Genomic DNA, 11,237 nt, shown 5'->3' with positions numbered 1-11,237 from the left:
CAGGTCTCCGGTAGGGGGCGCATGAGAGGCAACCACATAGTGATGGTTCTCGCCCTCTCTTTCTCCCTCCCTTTCCCTCTCTCTAAAAATAAATAAATAAATAAATAAAATCTTTTTTTACATGGTGGTAATATTATCTCTATGGTGGTATTTTCAAAGTTCATAGATAGTGAGTGCAAAGTAACTCTTGTATGATAGATGCTCTCTCATTGGTTGCTATTATTGGGCAATAGTGAGCCAATGAATATTTCTGGGCAGGTAGATACTGATAATAATAACAAATCAATCTTAGTGAGTTTATACTATGCCATACATTGTTTTAAGAACTTTATGGGTATTTTAATTCTCACAAAAGTCCAGTGAGAGAGATATAGCTATGATCTGCCTTTTATAGTTAAGGAAACTAAGGCACTCAGAGCTTATATAATTTGTCCAAGGTCACATAGTAAGTACCATATTTACTTGAGTGAATAAATGAACTTAGGAGGTTTAAAGCCAGTCATTCTGACTGCAGAACATGTGCTCTCAACTACTATTCTAGATTATAAAAACTTTATGATAATTCATTTGGCAGCAGTCTATAGGATAGATCTGATTTTTCAGTGAGATAGAAAAAGGAAAATTTCATCTCATCATTATCATCTTTGTTTAGTAACCACTGAATAAACATGAAATACCAGTCTTTGTCAAGCATGTAAACACACAAAAAAAATCCGGTCTCTGTTCTTCGTGGCCTAACTTAAGAACATGTTAAGATAAGTTGTTTTTTTTTTAAGATTGTATTTATTTATTTATCTTTAGAGGGGAAGGAGAGAGGGAGAGAAACATCAATGTATGGTTGCCTTTTGTGCATCCCCTGCTGGGAGTTGGCCTGTAGGGAACCAGCCTGCAACCCAGGCATGTGCCCTGACCGGGAATCGAACCGCGATTGTCTGGTTCGCAGGCCCGCGGTTAAGATAAGTTTTAACTCATAAAAAGAATACTTGTATAATCTTTATTTTTGTAGGACAAGTGTAAAAAGAATATATGAACTAGATCATCTTAAGTTTGAAGTTCACAAAGAAAGCTAATTTTCTTGATGTGAGATTTCCTTACACACGCTGTTATCTCCCCTAAAATATTGCTTGTTTATTGGATTCCATTTATTCTTCCCCTCAAACCCACATTACTTTAATTGGGGACAAATGGAAGGACAGTGATTTTCCTCAACAGCCCAGTGGATTCAGCTTCCTTCTTATTGAAAGTGTAGACACTAAGAACTGTTAAGTACATTTATTTTTTTTAATTAGCCTGAATGCAGTTAAACCAAAACAATGATATACTCTGTCATCCCTATCGACACATAATAGTCCTATTTTTAGGATTTCTCTTTTCCTCCCTTCCTATCTTCCTTTGGGAAAATGCTTTGGGGTAGAAAGCAACACACCAAATAGCAGTAGGCAAATAAAATTAGTTCTTTTCTCTTTCCCCACCTGGAAAGAAAAGGAGAGAAACAAGAACCCCACCGTCAAGAGGGCCGACTCTTCGGCATGTCACTCTGAAAAGCCCTGTTCCTTTGGGCCCCCTGGAGCTCTGCAGTAATTCCTCAGAGATTGTATCGTCTCCACTTTAAATATAAATATATATATAAAACTTCCCCCTGTCTCTCTCCTCCTCTCTTCCTTTTTTTTTTAATTTCCTATAATAAAGTTTCCTATTGGATAAAATGAGCTCCCTGATTTATGCCTGGCTCCTATTGGAAGTTCTCAGGGACTGACATCACTTAGGAAAGCGAGGGGGTAGGGCTGCCAGATCAGTTTGTCACCACCCAGGCTCCCTAGCCTTTGGCTGGGTGCAACTTCCATTTTAGGTGTTGGATCTGAGAGAAAAAAAAGAGGGAGAGAGAGAAAGAAGACCAGGAAAGATCCTGAAAGGAGGAAGAGGTGGTGAAAAAATCAACTGCCTTGCTGGATTTGTCTTTCTCAACACATTGACGAAGCCTTGGGTTTCTTTCTTAAAGGACTGGTTTTTACAAGTCCACATTTGAGGTGTGTGCCTTTTTAAAAAATGTGTATTCAGACGGGTAAAGGAGGATAAGCCAAGTCGAATTTTTGTCTTACGGTAAGGTGACCAGAGGGAATTTAAAAATGAGAGAGACTGCTGTACTGACGGGTGACTTTTAAGAAATTACTAATTTTCCTTTCTACTTACTTCAGGGGATTTTATTGTATTAAAAAAAAGGTAAAATATTCAAGACTCAGAAACAAACTTCTAGATCTCTCTAATAGAGGGAGATGAATAGATTTAGAGGGGTAAGAGCAATTCCATAAATTTACGTTTTGGAATGTTCTTTGATTTTATACTTTTTTTGTGGATTAAACAAACAAACTTGTATTTTCAAAGCCCAAACCAAAGGTTGGGTTTTTTTTTGGCATGTTGTGTGCGGGTTGGGAAAGGAATTTGCCCGGGTGGGAAGCTGGTTATACATATGGTTCTTAATGTGTTTCGAAACTTTTATCCCTCCTTTTATCGTTAGATTTGTGGAAGTGGGAAGTTGCAGGGAGCTTTGCAGCTTAAACGGTGGTGTTTTCTTCCCCCTAGAGAGTTTGAACCGCCCAGAAGGCTTTCAGCCCTGCTATTCCTGGGTGGGTCCCTCTTTTACTTTCCAGGTGTGGTGGGTGGGAGCCTGACTCTCCTGCTAGACGTTGCCTCCCTGCTTTGCCTTATAAAAGAAAACAGATGGGTCCATGTTAGCTGAATTGTAATCTCCTTTTCTTCCAAAACTACCTTTGATGGCAAAGATTTCTGGAGTTGTGGTATGTTCAGTCTGTAAATACGATAATGTTTGGTTTATGAAAGGGATAAGGAAATTCTAATCATGCTGTTTAGTTCACCTGAGTAAAGTGGCAACACACCTGGAAAAAATTGCAGTTTTGTATTATCTTAAAGGGCCATGGATTAAATAAGGTTAGGCTGAGAGAAAACACTTATACAAACTTTAGTGTTCAGAATGCATTTGAGAAAGCACAAGGGGAATTCTTATTTTAAACCAAACTGAAAGTTCTTTTTTGGAGGTGAGGTTTTTGTTTGCCGTGAAATCAGAAATCTGTAAGACGTGAAGGCCCATGACTGTGCTTTCATTATCTTACATTTAATCTTAAGATCTGTGTTGTTCTTGCAAATACATTCTTGCAGAAATACTGATTCTAGGTAATTACATAGCCAACTTCATCAGTAGTTGAAAACTGGTGTTCTCTTCCTTCGCCATTTGAAAATGGGAATCAGTCTGAAAATTGTAGCTGGATTAGATGCTGCCTTACTTGTAACAAGATGGGCCTTAATATGTAAGCTGCTTATTAGCTTTAACGAGATATGTGTCTGTTATCTCTGACTTTGTGCTTCCTGCACTCAATTCTTTTCAGACTAGAACACTTCCTTGTATTTCTTCTCTAGAACTGCGAGTATTCGTCTTGCAGGATGATTTCATTCTTGCGAGGTAGTGGCTTCATAGGAAACAACTTTGTTTCTCCTTTTAATACAATCTGTGCAAGGGCTGCAGTAAGATTTTTAATGTCTGGATCTCATAATTATAGCAAGTGCAGTTAAAAAGAAAAAAGACAATGCGTACTACAGTCTGTTGAGCGATAGTTCTTATTTAATATTTTCCAATTTTTCTTTCAAGTGTTCTTTCTGTCTTGACTCCAGCCTAGGGAGGTTTCTTGGTGCATCTTTGAAGGGTTGGTCATTTTGCTGCCAGAGTGTCGGTTTTCCATTCAACCTTTAGGGGGAGGGATGAGGGAATCGGAAGGAGTACAAAGGCAGTTTGAAAATAGGTTCTGGACGACTGGATGGTGGTGAGTTGGGTCCAGATTTAAACACTGGGCTTTGTGTAGCTGCAGCGAGCATCTTAGTCCAGGACTGTTTCCCCGAACTGAGGCATTGTTTTGACTGGTATGTACTGTAGAGCCTTTCGGATGATCAAATGGAGGATTGTCTTTTACCTCCCTCACCTCTGCTAGTTCTTCTAGTTCAGGAAATATAAGGGGTGCATATAAGTAAATCTCTTAATTTTTGTTTTACTTCTCATTTTGGTTTTAGGATAAAAAATGACAAGTAAGTATAAGTTGTGCAGATTTTTCTCTCCTTGTTTGACTCCCATATACTGTTGGTTTCTTTGTTATATGACTAAGGTATGGTCGGTGTTCCAGGTAGGGGCTCTCTTGTGGGTGGTTAGGGTTCCAGTGCTTTTCTTAGGGTTTTCAGTTATGGAGAGTCAAGAGGGGCAGAACGTGCTCTTTCAGCTAGCATAAAAATCGAGACTGTTGGAAATCTGAAAAGAAAAAGCTTTCAGTGATTGAAATTCACCCTTAGATTTATGAGGTAGTTGCTCTCTATGGATGGATGCAAATAAATTAAGCAAACATCAGTATTCAAATGAATAGCACAATGATTAACTCTGTGTAATTTATTGCTTTCTATTTTGGTACCTGATGGTTCTGTTACTAACTGCCAGCCCCTTCCTCTCTTTTTTTCCCCTCGGTATGCTACTTAATTTCCCACAACAACTGTTTTTTTTTTTTTTTTTAAAGGAATTTGAGCTTCAGAGAAGCTGAGGTTTGTTGAAAAATCTCACTGCCTATAAGTGGCCAAGGCCAGAATTAAACACTGGGCTGACTTTCTACAAAGTCTACAGGCTTAATCACTAATACACTTCCATTTCCCAGGGAGAATAGAAAAAAGAGCCAGAACTAAAATAAGCCCTTGCTAGAAAGAAGGGTGTTTCATCTTGCAGAGGGTCAGTCCTTGCTTTTGATTATCAGTGAAATTACTTCTTCCAGAGAATTTTCAGGCATGTGGTTTAAAATGATATTGCCAATTTGCAGGGCAGAGGGTTATAACAGGGAGTTCAAATGTTTATCACATGTATTAAAATTATTTATTTTTGTCTTCCCCTCTAGACTGTGAACTAATTTCTGTATTCTCTTTTTGCAACTCTCTTAGTAAGCCTTGTTTAAATATGGCACCTGATGGAATGATTGAGGGACCTTTCTGGGGGAGGCTGAAGGAAGCTGAGATGGGAGCAGTACCACCTAGATTAAATAAAACTGAAATGTAATTTTGAAACTTCTACTGTAGTCTATAGTTTCCACCTTTGACACTTGAAGCAAATTTTGACACACTTTGAAGTAAAGTTTCTTGAAATATTGAAAATTGAAAATTTTAGTTTGTCTTTAATCCTATTTATTTTCTGGGCAAGCATTTCGAAGAACAGTATAAAAAAGGTAAGGGTCCTCATCAGTTTGTTTCATAACACAGGCAGCTGTTAACTTCAACCACTGAGTGGAGAGGAACTAGGGGAGAGGAACTTGTTATCCAGAACATTTTAGGGCTGCACCAGGGAAGTCTTGCTTTGAGCCATGTCAGAAGTGAATGGTTTTTATACTTGTTAATAAAGACATAAAAACCTTGGGATAATAGTTTGAACATCAGTGTTTGAACAGAAGTGTGCTTGGACATCATTATTTTTTGTCACTGCTTCCACCATGAACCTTCAGGAGATTTTGTTCACAAAGTGTATTGGGAAGTTGTATGAGTTTAAGAACCCACATTTTCATGGATAATTTAGAATAATAATAACAAGAAACTTGCCTAAAGGAATGAATTATAGGTAATCAGTATGTGATTTCATGTTCTCTTCCCTCTCAAAAGGGGTTAAATGCCATTAGGAGCTGAAAGGATTACTCTGCCTAAATGCAGCTGCCTTCAAGGTTTCCAGTAGAGAACAATGACATAGCCTGGCAGGGAAATTGTACGGACAGAAAAACAGCTGTTCTGGTTACAACTAACAAGGGGAGAAAGAAGAGTATTGATTAATTTGTATTTATTCACATTGTATAATGTACTTTTGGAAGTAATTTTCCTCCCTAATTCAACTTGGAATTGCTTGTTGTTGACTATAAAATATTAATCATTGAGAACACGGCTCACTTTTACAGTTCTGGTTCAGGTACAGTGTTTCCCAGTTTTAGGGCCACTTCTCCAGTGAGTGCTTAAGTCTGACTCCAATGGTGTGGGCAGTTTAGATCAGGCATGTAGTGGGGACACTAAGGATCCAGAGTTTTCTTTTCTAAAGCTGCTGTTGCTGGCCAGCAAGTAGTTTGGTCACGACTTTCACAAAACATGTCTCATTGTATAATGATAAAAGCAACTTTTAACTTTTTATTTTGAAAAGAATTTCAAACTTACAGGAAAGTTGCAAGATTAGCACATAACTCCTATATACCCTTTATTCACATAGACACCAGTTGTTAACATTTTTCACAGATGCTTTGTTCTTTATTTTTTGATCAGTATGCTGACCGAACAGGAACTTTCCAATCTGAGAGTTCCATAAATGTGGAGAGGCAAGGAAGCAGAGTATAATGGTTAAGAACATGGATACTGGAGTGAGACTGCCCGTGTTCAAATCTTGCTCTGCCACTTACTGGCTGTGTAACCTTGGGTAAATTGTTTAATTGCTCTAGGCCTTAGTCTCCTTGTCTGTAAAATGAAGACAATAATTTTAACCATCTCACAGGATTGTTGTGACAAGTATTTGATAGAATAAAATGGGCTTCCTGGATGGATAACCTAACTATTTTTTTAATGGGGAAAAAAGTATCTTTAGTAATAGGTAAATTTGGGGAGTTGCGTGGGTGTGGCTACCCCCCAAAAAGGTGCTGTGGGAATGGATGGATAACCTTTAATAAAGTAGAGTGAGGTATAAGTGGGGAAAGAGAAATAGGGCGCAAAGCTTGAGTAGTATCTTACAGTAATTTTTTGAGAGGCTTGGATGCTTTAGGAAAGAAAAAGCAATACAAGTTTCTCTCATCTTTTTGTGTATATAAGAGACAGAACTCCAGCATCCCAGGGTAAACTTTAATTTGGGCAGAGAATTGATTGAAAAAGCTTAGTTTAGGTTTATTACTCCCGACTTTGAACCAGATTTTTTACTTTGAAGTCTCACTCGTCCAATCAGGATTTTGTAGGATAACATTCCATTATGAGTGGTTCTATAGGAAACAGTTATACAGAAATGAAGGCAGATTTTCACTATTCCTTTTCTTGAAATAAGCCTTCCTCTTTTATGTTCAGGAAACATTCTCTGTTTCAGTCCTTGTTTGTGGACATTTGCAAAACTGAGACATAGAAATTTTGAGTTCATCAGTGCTTCCTGTGAGAAGTGTGCTTCTAAGAAAGAGGTCTGTTCTTCTGTATGGAAAAGCCAAACATGACCTTTGGGAAATACAGATGTGTTAGATGCACCCTTGCTTGGAAACTTCTAGGTTTCTTCCAGCCTACAGTTTCCCTTCTTATTTTCCTCTCCTGTATACTAAGTAATTCATGAAATTAGTGTTTCGAATGGTATTTAAACTGATTTCTGTTGGTGCTTCATAGCTTCCTGTCATAACTCCCTCACCCAGGTCTCCACATTTTAAAACCCACATATTCTCTCTATTGAGTTTATGTTTTCTGTTTTTGTTTGCTTTTCTGCTCTCCCTTTGCCTGCCCTATCTTTTTTTCCCTTTAGGTTGTTGGTCTTGTGACTGTTGCTTTGCCTCACTAACAATATGGAAAAAGTTTCTGATTTTTGTTATAGAATAAATTGTACTCATATGCTAAAGGTGCAAGTGTTGGGATACCACTTCTGGTTTATTTCAGTTAGATCTAAATTAGGATGAATTGTTGTGATCCAAGAAAATTGATCTCTTCTAGTAATTCAGATTTCGATCTGTTTGATTTTCAGATCTCATCCACATTTGCTAATTAATTACTCATTTTGGTTCATTTAACAGTAGAACAAATGAAATTTTCTTTTCCCACAATAAATATTAGTTTTGTGTGTGTTTCCCATGCTGTTCTATATTGCAGTACAGCAGCACATTGAAAGTTCTGTTTGTGGAGTGGAAAGATTTTTGTTTTAGGGAGCATATATTTTAAGAAACCAAAATATATTCTGATGGTTTTGGACACAGGACATTGTTATAGAAACTAGGTCAACTTTTCAATACCTTTATCAAAGCACCTACAGTTCATTGCAAGTGAACTAAATCTCATTGAAATAAAGTAGCTGGTGTATATTCAGCACACTTTTAAAATAGAGTAGTCTATTTTAAAGGAGAAGTTGGTGCCAATCTGATTTCTTTCCACTGTTTCTTTGTTGGAATGGGAGTTCTATAACCCTTCTGCTGTTCTCTCTCCATGGACTACTTTGTTAAATCAGGGCAGAGTTGGCTGTTTGAATGTCTGCGCTCCTGAAGGTCAGCCAAACCTGCAGGTGAGGCTACAGGAGACCCTAATTGAAGGGCCTAAGAAAAACAATGGTAAAAAAAGTATAAAAGCAAAAATGAAGCAAAATTGATTTATTTTTCCAAAATTTAACTTTTTGTTTTCATTGAAAAACAATTTTCATTCATTCAAAAGAAATTTGAGAGTCTGCTGTATGCCATGCTTTGGAAATAAACAGTATGTACCAAATAGAGCTCACAGAACTTACTTTCTAGTTAAAAGAGATGGATAAATAAATAAGCAATAAATACATAATATGTTAGAGTATGATAATACAATTGAGAAAAAATGAAGCAGAATATATAGGGTGGTGAATAAGTGCAAAGAGGGGAAGTGAGGTTTTTTTTTTGATTGAGTGGTTAGGGAAGGTTTCACTTAAAGGTATATTTGAGAGAGACCTCAAAGAAATTAGGGTGGAGTCATGTAGATGTGAATAAAAAATACAAAGGCCCCGAGCCTGGTGGTTACCAGTGAACAACAGAGATGTGGGAAGTGGACTTTTTCAGAGAGGTCCAGGAGGTGTGTGTTGGGGAGAAGGGGAGGGTAATATAGGTCATTTACTATACGGTACAAAGATAGTTGTCTCATCACTTCAGACCCCCTAGACAATAGCTATTTACAATTTGTGTATTTGTAAGGAGTTAAACTGACCTAGCCTCCATCTTTGTTCCACTGCGGAAGTTCATGTGAATATAGTCAGCAAATAATTTGCAGAGTAGCAGATTTTGCATAGGTTAATGACCCTTGTCTTGGAGAGTAATAGTAGGGCAATTACTTAGAATAAGTTTGTATGTATTTGGGAAGTGAGATCAAAATTTTCTTCCTTAGAGAAATGTATTTTATCTTCTCCAATGGTCAGTCTTCTCTGAACAGGAGAAGTAACAATCTAGACCTGGTGTAGTTTCCTTTTGAGTACACTTGTTGGTTTGGTTTATATGCTTTTGACCAAACACTGTGCTTGCCTTATCTGCTGCTTTTCCTTTGCTTATTTGACAAAAATTTCTGGTTCCCCAAAGCTCTAATCATTGGGATTTAATGGCTCTTGGGGACTACTTTATAGGTCGCCGTATCCATATTTCTCTCTTGCACATTGGGGGAGATAATCATTCCTGATAATTAACTGTATATCTGCTTTCCTTTTACACGTGCATATTTAAGCAGTAAGGGTTATTAAAGCATATGCTGAACTACTTGGTTTCATCGACTTTGGTAGGATTGAGGAAGAGGTACCAACTAGTAATGTTCTGTGGTAACCCCATATGGAAAAGTAAAGATTTTTGATGAACAGAGTACTTATGTCTTGAGTCATCCATTCTTACTTTCCCCTCTCTGGATTTCTCGTTTAGCTAGTCTGTTCCTCAGTGAAGGAGTCTGTCTGTCTGTCATTTGAAGTTTAACCCTGGAACTTGACTTGGTTATCCTCTGTTCTTCTTTTTAACTATACCTATCTAGTTGTCATCCTGTTACTGTCATCCTTTGGAGATGACTTCAGTCATGTAACTTTTTCCCCCCTTTTCATTTCCTTTTCCTTTTCCTTTGGTCAGGTAACTGTATCATCTTTCATAGGAAATGTTCTAGGCAATGATAGATTCCCTCACATTTTGAAGTTGCTTTAAAATAACTGCTTGAGCCAAGGCCGGTGTGGCTCAGTGAATTGAGCACTGGCCAGAGAATCAAAAGGGTTGCTGGTTTGATTCCCAGTCAGGGCACATGCCTGGGTTTTGGCCAGGTCCCCAGTGGGGGGTGTGTGAGAGACAAGCACACACTGGTGTTTCTTTTCTTTTTTAAAAAAATTTTTTTAAAGATTTTATTTATTTATGTATCTTTAGAGGGGAAGGAGAGAGGGAGAGGTACATCAATGTATGGTTGCCTTTTGTGCATCCCCTGCTGGGAGTTGGCCTGTAGGGAACCAGCCTGCAACCCAGGCATGTGCCCTGACTGGGAAATCAAACCGTGATCCTCTGGTTCGCAGGCCTGTGCTCAATCCACTGAGCTACACCAGCCAGGGCTTGGTGTTTCTTTCCCTCACTTTCTCCCTCCCTTCCCATACCGAAAGGTAAATAAATAAATCTTAAAAAAATAAAATAACTGCTTGATATGTATTACCTTAACATTTATAGATGTTTATAGTTGTCTTGAAGGTATCTCTTCCAATGCCATTCTTCTTTTCAAAGTCTTTAGTGACTACATGCTACCTTGTGGAAAGATTTTTCTTTATGGTCTTCCTGAAAAGTTTGCTACTCTTGCTCTTACTCAAACCAAAATTTAAAGTGACTTGCTTGGATAAGTGTCAGAGGTAACACTTGGGTTCAGAGATTTTGGTTATTTCTATTATATTTGCCAACTGGGCTAGAGTTATTTAGGGATTTAGGACTTTGGCACTTCTTTTGGGATGGAGTACTGGACCAGTCTTTGAAAATGTGGGGTAGCTCTTTGTTCCTTGCAGGAAAGCCTAACTGAGTCGTTTTAAAAATAATCCTGTTGTCCAGTCTGCACTGTAAATAAGGATGTCCTCCTGTGTAGCAACTCGGGATTCCAAGGAAGGGAGACAATTCTTTCTAGGTTCTGAGTCTAGAGTATAAAGATTTGGGATTGTGTCATTCCATCTCTCCTTATATTTAAATCCATGCTTCCAAAGTGCCTCTCGTTCAGATTGAATAATGATGTGAGCTGTCTGGTGAACAGTAAAGCAGACCTAAGTAATGTATTTTATAACTACTGCCTTTAAAAAAGAAGATTTAATTTATTTTTAGAGAGAGGGAGAGGGAAGAAGAAAGAGAGAAACATCAACGTGAGAGAGAAGCATTGATAGGTTGCCTTTGGTATGCGCCTGAACTGGGGATTGAACTCAATACCCAGGCACATGCCCAGACCGGGAATTGAACCGGCAATCTTTTGCTCTGTGGGATGATGCCCAACCAACGGAGCTG

The 11,237-nt window shown here is 38.1% G+C and overlaps 1 protein-coding gene across 7 annotated transcripts in view; it reads left to right on the top strand.

The window, feature by feature from the left end:
• The first annotated feature begins 1,787 nt into the window (after positions 1-1,787).
• CTNND1 (catenin delta 1) overlaps positions 1,788-11,237 on the top strand; it is a 49,384-nt gene continuing 39,934 nt past the window's right edge. For 6 of the 7 annotated variants that reach the window (XM_037039935.1, XM_037039931.1, XM_037039932.1 and 3 more), the window contains exon 1: positions 1,788-2,027. The gene's annotated coding sequence lies outside the window, so the exon portion shown is untranslated. Of the gene's footprint in view, positions 2,028-2,515; positions 2,625-11,237 lie in introns of all 7 variants that reach the window. The other variant, XM_037039930.1, reaches the window with a different exon arrangement.

This window comes from Sturnira hondurensis, unplaced genomic scaffold (assembly GCF_014824575.4).
Source record: "Sturnira hondurensis isolate 20B ecotype Veracruz unplaced genomic scaffold, ASM1482457v3 Scaffold0002101, whole genome shotgun sequence".
NCBI lineage: Eukaryota > Metazoa > Chordata > Mammalia > Chiroptera > Phyllostomidae > Sturnira > Sturnira hondurensis.
Note: the sequence above shows the minus strand (reverse complement) of the source record. Positions and strands in the feature narration are given on the sequence as shown.